The 11,637-nt window shown below is 35.7% G+C and overlaps 1 long non-coding RNA gene across 1 annotated transcript; it reads left to right on the top strand.

Moving 5' to 3' along the window:
* Positions 1–168: 168 nt before the first annotated feature.
* LOC122007804 lies at positions 169–935 on the top strand. Its single transcript, XR_006119123.1, has 3 exons — positions 169–224; positions 337–387; positions 491–935. It is a non-coding gene; the product is annotated as an uncharacterized LOC122007804 (long non-coding RNA).
* Positions 936–11,637: the final 10,702 nt, after the last annotated feature.

An 11,637-nucleotide genomic window follows, 5' to 3' on the forward strand; every position in this document is an offset into this window, starting at 1 on the left:
CAGGCATGCAATTTACTGTCAAGCCACTTGTAAAAGATTCTACGCATGGTTTAGAATAGATCGTCGAGTAATTAATTGTGAAATTAGCAAGTATAATTAATGGTTGCGTAGCTTTCTTTTCTGATCAAGAATCTAACACAAGATCTTTAATTATTTTACTCTCTTTTTGCAGAAAACAGTCAAACACAACGAGCAAGAGAGATTTATTCGGCTATAAGTGAATGGTTAGTGCGTAGAAATTTCATTTGGAGATTCTATTCACATTACATTCAAAACTTGCACGGATCGATCTTTTAACTGCATGCTTTCTAATTGAACCAATGAATCTCTTTGCAGTAGCAAATTAAGAATCGAACTCTTGCTTCCAAAATTAATTGCCCTGATGCAGTTAAGTAGCATGCATGCATGCCCGGATTCTACACTTAATTCCACTTCTAAATTAAAGTTTAATGAAGATATATGTATATGCATTTATTAACGTCAAGTCCAGGCATGTCTGAGCATGAAGCATCCAAAAGGACAGTGTCTTGTTGAAACGAATTAAGTGCATGATGATGGTGGAGAAAAGCACAGAGCAACTACGTGGAAGGGCATCGACTGATCGACTGCATGCATCAGCATTGTGCATGCAGATATATGCTGAGCTAGCTCTTTTGTGCATAAGTTCGTTTGTGATATAAAGAGGAGGATCGTTTTGAGAATCAGCAGCTAGCTCGATCATGAGCCCTGCGTGCTTGATGGAACTCACGTTATGTCATGCAAAACCATGCAAATTATCGGTGATTGGATCGGATGGGAGAGGCACCAACATTGCATTGCAGTGAAAACAAAATGAAGACGGTCTCGTATATTCTGGAAGTAACTAAATCATAGGAATATTTATCCTATTACAACAGTTTGTTTTTATATAGGAGAGCCGTCAGGTACACAGTGAGATGTTTATTTATTAGGAGTTGATCTTGAGATCTATTACAATAAATATTAATGTAAATATCAACTGCATTGATATGACAAATAAGATAGGATCTTTAAAATTGGGGTCGAAGTCAAGAAAATTGATTGATGTAACGGTCAAACTCAAGGAGAGATCAATACTCAGCCGAAAAGTCTAACCGATCGAATCTCTTGTTCGATCGGATCCCGAATCCTCCCAACTCGATGGAATCCTGAGTTGTCTCAGTTTAATTCAGAATCGAGTCCTCTCGGCTCAACCGAACTCCTTATCCGAGTGAATGCCGAGTTCGAGTGGAGGTCGAGTCCTCAATGAGGTTGAGTTCTCAAGGATGTCGAGTCCTTAGAGAGGCCGAATCCTCAAAATAGTCAACATTCCTTAATCGACCTGACCCCTTTCGAGAACGAGGTTCGATCGAATGTTAGAAGAGACTCGGTCAGTCTACCATTAAAGCGTATTAATGGTTCATCAACGCAACGACCTAATATTCTTTTTGGCGTTTTGTGTAATCGTTGTCAGATAACCACGGGAATATACCCTGTGCAATCTGTACGGCGAAAGCTTATACCTTACAAAATACAGGAATGATGGATCTATTTCAGGGAAGTTATCAGAATGTTAAAATAGTGAGTGATATTTTAGAAATGCATTGATATTCGTGCAGAGAGAAATGCATTGGCTACGTTTGGTAGGGTGTAATATGTCTTGTAATGTAATCAGGATTACATTACAAGGTTGATTATTTTGTTTGTTTTAACTTTAAACCTGTAATGTAATATAATCTCGATTACAAAAGATAGTGAAGTTTTGTAATCTGGATTACAAAGCAAATACTATGTAATCCGATTACATTACGAGGTCACTGTTTAACCAAAATTTGAATGCCGAATATACCCCTAGTTAGTCGACCGCCCGTTGGTCGCCGACCGCCCATCGACCGCCGGTCGCCGGTCGCCGGTCGCCGCCCGCCGCCAGCCGTCGCCGCCCGCCGCCAGCCGTCGCCGCCACCGCCGTCAGTCGTCGGTCGGCCGTCATCGGTCATCGGACGCAAGCTCCGACAGAGATGCAGCGGCCGTCGATAGAAGTCACAGGATATTTTTGTCATTTTATAATAATATGAATTACATTCCTTATAAAAAATAATTGATACCAAACAAAAGAATGTAATCACCCTTGTAATCAAAGATTACATATATTATATTACCAAACGAAGTAATGTAATCAAGATTACATTACATTACATTACAAATTTGATTACATTACACTCAACCAAACGTAGCCAAAGAGTTTCTATATACAGACACAGACAAGCTTTGCCATCATAGTTCACTGTTTATTATCAGTGTCTTGCACTCCTTTTTTTAGCTTTCTGTTTAACTTGAACGTCAGAATACTTGCATCGGGACCCCTTCCTAGTTTGGTTAGTGACGTTTCCTTCCTATTTTGTTCTTCTTTAACACAAGAGCTCACTCGCAGCATTAGGTTTCTCTTCCTCTATTCGGAGTCTTCCCACAATTAACCTCGACGCTACCTAACCAGCACTTCATCTTCCAAATTTTATACATCATTATGCCTCAATCCGTGGAGAAAACACTAACATGCATATAGTTACGATCAGTTCTTTTAATCTAGCTAATTAATTATCTCTTTCGATTGATTAAGTTTTCAGTTGGTATAATTATGAGGATTATAGATTTAAGTGAATGGTTTACTTTAATCTAGAAGGATGTATATATTCCAATATTCCATTTAATAGTTAGGCCAAATCTAATCATGATGAGAATAAAAACAAAATACGCACATCCTATCATTAAAGATTGCACCCCGTCCCGGAGCAATGATATAGCAATTAGATCCTTCATCCGATTAATCAGATATTTAAGGATCGAATTTCAATTATGAAGCACTGTGTGAATTTTTTTTAGTTAAGCCTCCGTAAATATTTTTTGATTTATTCTGACAGTAAATATGAAAAATTTTCATAAGATCAAATAGATCATCTTTAAAATTAATTGATCAACTGGATATTTGAATTAAAAAAAAAATTACAACCTCATCATTAAACTCCCATTATTGAGACCTAAAGTTAGTTGGGATCTTATAAAATCATTCGATTCGCTATTAGAAATTTATTATTTTTCCCTCTCATCTTAAGAGCATGGCACTTTTTAATTATTTTATATTTTTAAAAAAAAGGAAAATCTGAAATAGTTTTTGAAAATATGGCCTTGAATGCGCCTACCGGCTCTCCTGGATTCCAACTTCTCATCAACTAAATTTGGCGGTTAAAAGACGGACGGCCAACCGACCGAGCAACCAAATTAGTGGGCCCGCAGCCGACGGCGATCTCAAATCCGCGTGCGCCTGAGTCGGTGGGCGATCATACCACGTGGCTCTCCGCTGCACCCCACTCTTTCCACTGGTCAACCTGTCGACTCTGCGGTGGGGCCCTGCTCTATCATCCTCTGCTTCGCCAACCACAGAGCCGGTAGCTGCCTTAGTACGATTTGGCCGTTGGGAATAATTAATAGGCGGAAGGCGACCCCACGAAGAAGACTATAAATCTACCTGACACCGGCGGGCCCACGAAGAAAAGGTCACCGACCATGGCCTTGGATCCGGTGTCTGGGCCCCACGCCGCATGTCTACTTGGCGCGCCTGCCTCAAGACTCGCCCAGTGGCTCTTGTGAGTCTCGGTACGTGTCTTCTCGTGGTCGAATTGTTTAAGAAAATATTAAAAAAATATATATTTATTTAATATATATTTTTCTAGAAAAAAGTTTGTATACTTTATGTTTATTTTTTATTTTAAATTGAAAAGTATACACATATTATAATAATACTTTGACTGTCTGAGTTGGAAATACAAATACTTTCTTTTAAATATTCATGAGGAGGAAAAATGTATTCAAGTCTGTTCTAAATGCATTCTCACTCCAAGATGCTCTAGCTTAATTTAATCCTAGTTATAAGCTCTCTCTATCGACATAATCTTAGTTAATTTGTAAGCTACATTTCACTAGTTGAATATATAATAAAAGATGCTAATGTGGTTTAGGGAGTTGTTTAACATTAATTATTTCATTAAATAGTTAATTAATTAAGTTGCGTGGTTCCTAAGTTAGCTCCCCTCTTATACATGAGAAAAAATGATTGGGCAAAAATCTAAGGGTGCGTTTGGTTTGCACTGTTTTCATTTTCATTTTCTGGAAAATGCGCGTTTTCTAGAAAACAGAAAATGACTTTTTGTCATTCTTTGTTTTTTCTAGAAAACGATAGCCAATTTTTCAGAAAATGCGCGCGAAAAATATAAACCAAACACTGTTTTTCAGAAAACGCGCATTTTCCAGAAAATGAAAATGAAAAACGCGCGTACCAAACGCCCCTTAAGTAGCTTCCTTTTTTTTTCTAGGAGCCAATGGAGTATGTTTTTTTTTTTAAAACAAAAGAATGATTTATAATATTATAAATATCTATGAGGTATTTGGAGTCTATTCTTACTTTCAAAGTGACATAAAAAAAATACAAACATTTTTATGTAAACACTATTTAATTTTCAAATTTTAAATCTGAATATATAGTTACACTTTTAGAAGTCATTGGAAACCAATTGTATTTTTTAAATGATCAAAACACTTAAAATAGTCATATAATAATTCTTATTCAAAACTATTATATTATTATTTTTTGCTCAAATTGTCAATTAAATATATAAATACAATTTAAGATGTCATTGGAGTTCAATCTATGTTTTTAAAATAATCAAATAACTAGTTAAAATTATTAGATTTATGTATCAATTTTGAATTTTTTATAGTTAAGTTAGTTTGAAAACATACATAGATTAAATGTGCTTCAATATAATAGCTTTTAGAGTATGTATTCAAATTTAAAACTTGAGTATAAGATAACAATATAGTAAATTTAGTTTAAATTTGGTATTGTACAATAATTTTGAGCCGAGAAGTTCCCAATAGTCTCCTAATTAATTACATCTTTATATTCAAATTTTATAAACAATTGTCAAATAATTTTAGTGAAAATTAGTACATAATTATATATATGTGTGTGTGCTATTTTTAAAATAAATTTTAAATTTACATATCATTTCATATATCAATTTTATAAATATTCTTATTTTTCTTTCTATTTTCCAAAAATAATATATTTTTAATATTTTTTCATAAATGTTATAACTACCAAAATTGCTATATGGATTTGTTGAAACGCGTAATTAAGTTATATTGGTTGAGTGCCGTAATAAAATTATTTTGAGAATATTTGATTACAAAATAATTTGGATCGATTCGATGTACTTTTTGGCGTTTAAGAAAACATAGCTCTCCTTTAACATTAAAGCAATACTTTAAAATAATACTTCGACATGGTTGGACATGCGGTTAAGTTGACGTTCACTTTTGAAACATGCATGTACATATGTATTCATGTGTCATATATATATATATATATATATATATATATATATATATATATATATATAGTTTGAGATGGGGGTATTTCTCTTTTTTTCATGATTATCCTGTGCAACTCAATGAATCAAGGTAGTTAGAAATAATTTGATCACCCTAAATGAGTCAGAATTGGAGCATCTGAATCACTCTCGGATGTCCCAACTTACGTAGTCGCGTAGCACATTCATGTAAGTGAAATGCACAGGATGATAAATTTCATATATAGACATGTTAGTCTGGCCCCCCTCTGCACCTCGTGTGCATAAGCGGTCGACGTGGTAACAGGCGTGCCCCCCAACCCCTCTCATGATGCACATGTGAGGCGCAGAAGGAAGGCGCACATACTAACATTTTCGTGTTTGTATATATAATAGTTGTTGAAAGTAATTTTGAGGTTCTGGTGTAACTGTGAGTTTTGATATTTGGATAAAGAGTTTAAGTTAGGTTCATCCTTATATTTGATATGTGTATTTGAGTTGTGCAAGTTTACAAAATACATATATGATTTAGCTTGTTGGCTTCGGGTCCGGTGAAGGATGGAGCATTCAAGGAACCGTGAACAAGGCGGCAAGGATAAGCCGAGGGAAGAGCACTTCAAGGCATATGCAAAGGATAATATTGGGACAAGTCGTGGACTTGAATGCATCCGAAGGATGAGAGCCAAAGGAATGAGGCTTGAAGGCAAGAGGTCAGAGCTACGAGGAAGAGTCAAGTGAATCATGAGGGCCCAAATGTGAGAGAAATATACTCGGGAAGGGAAATCATAGATTTAGAATTTTACCAGTCGACTTGGGCAAGACACAAAGTGTCTATACCCAACGACTTAGACATCAGTCGACTAATATAAAGACTAGTCGACTGATAAAGAATCGTTGGCAAAATCATGGATTCTGCGGAGTATCGTTGGGTGTGTCCAACGGTAATACTAGTCGACTAGTAATGGGAAAATCAGCCTATGTGTTTTTCCCAAGCTCTATATAATGGAGCTTGGGGTGGCTGGCTTGGGTGACAAAATTAGATTTGGTTAAAAGGCTAATTAAAATCTTCAAATTCCTGTTGGAACAATCTGTTAGAGTAGGTGCCCTGCAAAGCCAACTGTTGGCTAAGACTTTATTGACTGTTGTAAATAAACAATATTTATTTTAATATAATTCAATTCAGTTTGGCATTACTTTATCTTTATATCCATGCTATATGCATAGATAAAGTCCTTGAATATACTATAGTGAGATGTGGCGGTACATATGATGGTCATCATGAAATACATCAATATTCACTGTATATTCTAAATTTGTTCCTAGTCAATTGGGTCGCTTAATAAATAAGGATAAAAGACTGCTTGAGCTAGAGACTAGCATCTGTGATGTAGTGTACCATGTTTAATTGGTAAGGACATAAAGATGTTCAAACATACAGATGGGTAATCATATGATGAGTTTATCAAACATCCCTCACACAGACTTTCCAAGTGGTTATCATTTATCGAGTGGATAAGTCTTTGGTTGTGGTTGTACACTAGTAGTTCTTATAACTCGGGGCAACACTGAGACTCTATATGCTGGGGCTGCACTTTGACTCATTTACCGACTCTATTAGAGTCATCAGGTGGTGAGATTGGGTGTAGTAACGAAACATATAGGAGTCGGTGTATTGTAGTCAGGGATTCACCACACACTCATAGGTGTGGATATCCTATTGAATATATTGTTTTATAGTGAATGAAGTATCTGATCAGAGCTGTGATGTACTTCAGGAAAGGAATTTCCTAGTTACACATGCGATATCACTATAAGATATATCACATGATTGTTGAATCAATATACAACCCTCGATGTACCAATGGTTGTAGATTCAATCAGGATATATGAGATGAAGGGACCAGATTGTACATTAACCATGATTGACTGGTTCTTACATGCACTATTCAGTGATACCTAGGGAATCATGGGACGGTGCTGCTAGTCGCTTTTACCATGATTCGTTGGGTGTTAATCAAAATTAGTTCCGGCGTCCTATAATTAAGGAGTTAATCATAGGATGAGACTATTAAGGGTATGCCCGAATAAAGGATAAGTATAATTCTCAATTACAAAGAGTTGTGAACTCACAGCTAGTTGTATCCCTGAACCATTGAGGGTCACATAAGTATTGGTTTCCTTATTTCCCATTGAGAAAGTTAAATTCAAGTAGTTGAATTTGATGAATAAAGTTTGATATGATCAAATAGTGAATTGACAAATAAAGTTTGATATGATCAAATGTTAGATTGATTTCCAATCAATAGAAATAAGGAGAGTAGAAGAGTTCCACACAAAGTCTATAAATTAAATTTATATTGTTGTAATAGCGAGCAAATGTATTTACTGTGTCAATGATATTAGATCGTTGATATGATTATAATAGATTTGTATTATTGAGTTCTAGAAAAATTCTAAAAATCTAATAGGTAAAGTTGAAAGAGATAATGAACTTTGAAATTTCAAGTACAAGAGAAAATGCAATTATAATTATATTGCATAAAAAATATATATATATATTTATTTTTTTTATTTTTCTTTTTCCCTCCACTTATCCACTTTCCCACTCACTCTCTCCACTCATGCTACGTTTTCTATTTCTCCACTCACTCCACGTTTTTATTTATCTTGCACTATGAAAATAAGGTAGTGAAATTCTCTTCTTGGTGATGAGTTTTTGCTTCGGTTTTTCTATAGTGGAGGGTGGTGAGTGAAGCTTTTGAATTAATTCGTCTCTTGTTGAAGAAAAGAGATACGGCAGAAATAAATTTGTTGAGTGCTTGCAAAATTCGGGCAGCAAGCATTCTTCCTCTACATGGAGTTTGGGCAGCCACATTTTCTCCTCCTTGATAATTTCGGCAACCACTCCTATAAGAAAGAAGATAGAGATCTTCTCCCTCTCTTTCATCGAAAAAGTCTCATCTCTTTATTGTTACTTCTCCCTCTTTGAGAAGTATCGTAGCCGCCCACCTTGCATAATTTTGGAAGGCATAGTCCCTTGTTGAGGATTATCAGACAACCCCTTGTGAAGGGATAATTAGGCAGCCCCTTCCTCATTTTCGAGGAAGACTTTTCGACCGTCTCGACAAAAAATGACACTTGATCTCTAGTGTGATCAAGTGTTAGAAAGAGGACTCCGATCGTGGACTGGATAAGACGAAGGAAGTACAAGCTCATGACAATAACGAGGAGTTATTTTGCTATAACTGAAATAGTTGGAGTCATCCCAAATACAGGCTGTTTGGAAGGTATGTTTATGCTTGTACTATGATTCATATGTATATTAATGCATGTTAATAGTTTTATTTATATTATGCTTAAATTATCTAATATGTTTATTTTAGATAGTTTAGTATGTATAAATAAAATGATTAAATTAGCATTATATGAATTAATCACATGATAATGTATTTTTATTATGCTTTTAGGATCTTAATTATACAGTTAGATTGTAATGCATGGTTAGATAAAGATCATGCTTATGTTTGCTTTAAAAATCATACGAACACTTCTTTGCTTTAGTTGTTAAATTACAAATAAAATTTTAAATTTTATTTGTCGTGCTTTCTACAACATAGGAGTGTAGAAATACGATCACCGAATTTTGAATTCGGTTCCAACACAATCTAGATGCCCTAGATTTTGATGTTTGGGCAAAAATTTAAGTTAGGTTTATTATTGTATTTGATATACATTGTGAGTGTGCAGGATATATGTACAACAAGGAAAATCCAAGTATGATCTTGGCAAAGGAAAAAAGTCCAAGAGGAGTCTTGGCGATGTAAGTCCAAGTATGTAGTCTTGGCAACGAAAGTCCAAGTGTGACTTGGCAATGATTGAAGTCCCGGAGGTGAGGAGCCTCTTGGCAAAGGAAGACCCGACAACTAGGACAAGACCAAAAGAAGCTCCAGAAGGCAATGCGTGAAGGATGGGGAGGCATCCGAGGGGCACGAAGCTGATGGAGGAGGCTAGAAGGCTAGGCCTAGGTCGGTCAGGTAAGAATGAGTGCTGAGTGAATGTACTCGAGGGGTCAAAATTCTAGGGCTAGGCTTTTACCAGTCGACTGGCAACTAGACCAATCGATTGAGCCAAGGCACAAAATATTTCTGCATTCAATGGTTGTGAAAGCAGAAAATCATTACTGTAGCAATCATTGTAGCGATTACTATAGCAGTCAACTAGTGCACTGTAGTAGTCGACTGGTACACTTAGCAGTCGCGAGTAAAGAGTCATTAGCAGAAGCACAAATTCTGTGGTGTACCGTTGGCCAACACCAATCGACTGCTGAAAGGACCAGTCGACTGGTAACGGTAAAATAAGCTTGTTGATTTCCTTAAGCTCTATATAATGGAGCTTGGGGTGGCAAATTTTGATGATGAAGTTAGTGGTGGTTAAGCTTAATTAGAGTCTCCAAGTGTTCAAGTTATCTAATGTAGTCTTGTACGAGTTGTGGTGATGTTTCTCCACCCACAAAGAGCTACGTGAGCTAACTGGAGTTTGCCGGAGATTGATCCACTGACGGATTGAGGTTTTGTCCACCTTACGGACATACCGTAGAGTACAAACCCTAATCTCCTAATCATGTTAAACGAACGTGTATTGGTTTGCTTTCTTGTTTATTATTTTATAGAGTTAGCTTTCCTTTTGTTTGTTAGTATTTTTATTTCAACTACGACTAACAATTGTAGGAAGCTATTCACCCCCTCACTTTAGCGGGCATCTAGGTCGCAACAGTTCCCGTGTGATTCGAGCGCCTTGATCGAGTTGTGGTGAGGTTTCTTCACCGACAATGAGGCTTGAGCTAGATGGAGGTTTCGGAGACTAATTCACCAATGGATAGGGATAGTCCACCTTACGGACAGTCGTGGAGTAGGAGTTTTATCTCCGAACCACGTAAATCGGCATGTCATTGTGGTTTGCTTGTTTTCTTTCTTATCTTTAGCTTTTGTATTCGTGTTTGTTTGTTTTCCATTGTGCACTAACAAATACATAGGAAACGAATGATTTGGAGTGATTGTCTATTCAACCCCCTTCTAGTCGGTCCAACAATCCTTAACAATAGCATTGTATTCAAATCGTTCACTAAATGCATTGACCAAAAGTTGTCCAAGAGGTAGTTGATGTTGACGACAAATGAAGCCAAAGGTCGTGCAGTGCAATTGCTTAAGGTTAATTAAGGCTTTCCTCCTATATACCCTGTCAGTGTTTCAGTGTTCTCATAAAATTCCCATAAAAAACTTTCACTTAATTCTTTTTAAAAATATTTTAAGTACCTTATTAGGTTTGCCCCAAGTATTTATTTTGTTTCTAGAGTCAAATTATACATGTGATTTAACTAACATGCTCACTAGATAATAGTATGATGCAGGACCAATGTAAAAAATATCTAATTTTTAAAGAGTCATAATTTTTAACTTGGGATTCAAAATCAGATTTTTTTTTCTGTGATTATACTTGTAAAATTTAGATATATATATATATATATTAATTACTGGGAACCTTATAACTACCAAGTTTCAGGTAAAAAAAATACTATTTAGGACATTTTTGGAAGATCCAAACATCTTTTTCTATTTTAAATAATTTTTATTTTATGATATTTCGAGTATTTTTTGTATGTCAAATATTTATTGATTAGAATTTGTGATATTTATAGGTTAGAATTTCTCAATATAAATGTCATATTTAGCTGTCTTAGATGTTAGAATTTGTCTATATAAATATCATATTTAGTTATTTGAGGGATTATCCTCTGTTCTTAATAAAGTTTCTTTTTTTTTTTTGATAAAACCTAGAGAACAACAGATTTCTCTTTATTTTCGTTAGTTTATCTTTTGTCTTCTTCTCAATTCCTCCTTTTCATCAACCCACATGACAATCGTTATCCTGTCCGATGTCAATTGATATCAAAGCGGATCGGAACCAATGGAAGATCGTCGTGGTCGTGGTTGCAGTCGCAACAATAGGCAGGTTCCGATTGAGGAAGCAGAGCATTGTGGTTATAGCATTCAAAACATAATGATGATTAAGGATTTATAGAGGCAAGTTATAAATTTAACTCAGCATCTAGCGACGCAAGATCACGAAGATTGTAAGATCTTAGATTATGGATCTGAGTCTACTTTCAAGATCACATATCACAAGCGAGCTATACATTAGGAATGCCATGGTCTAGAGGAGCCTTATGGAGACCACA

This window comes from Zingiber officinale, chromosome 8A (genome assembly GCF_018446385.1).
Source record: "Zingiber officinale cultivar Zhangliang chromosome 8A, Zo_v1.1, whole genome shotgun sequence".
NCBI classification, from domain to species: Eukaryota; Viridiplantae; Streptophyta; class Magnoliopsida; order Zingiberales; family Zingiberaceae; genus Zingiber; species Zingiber officinale.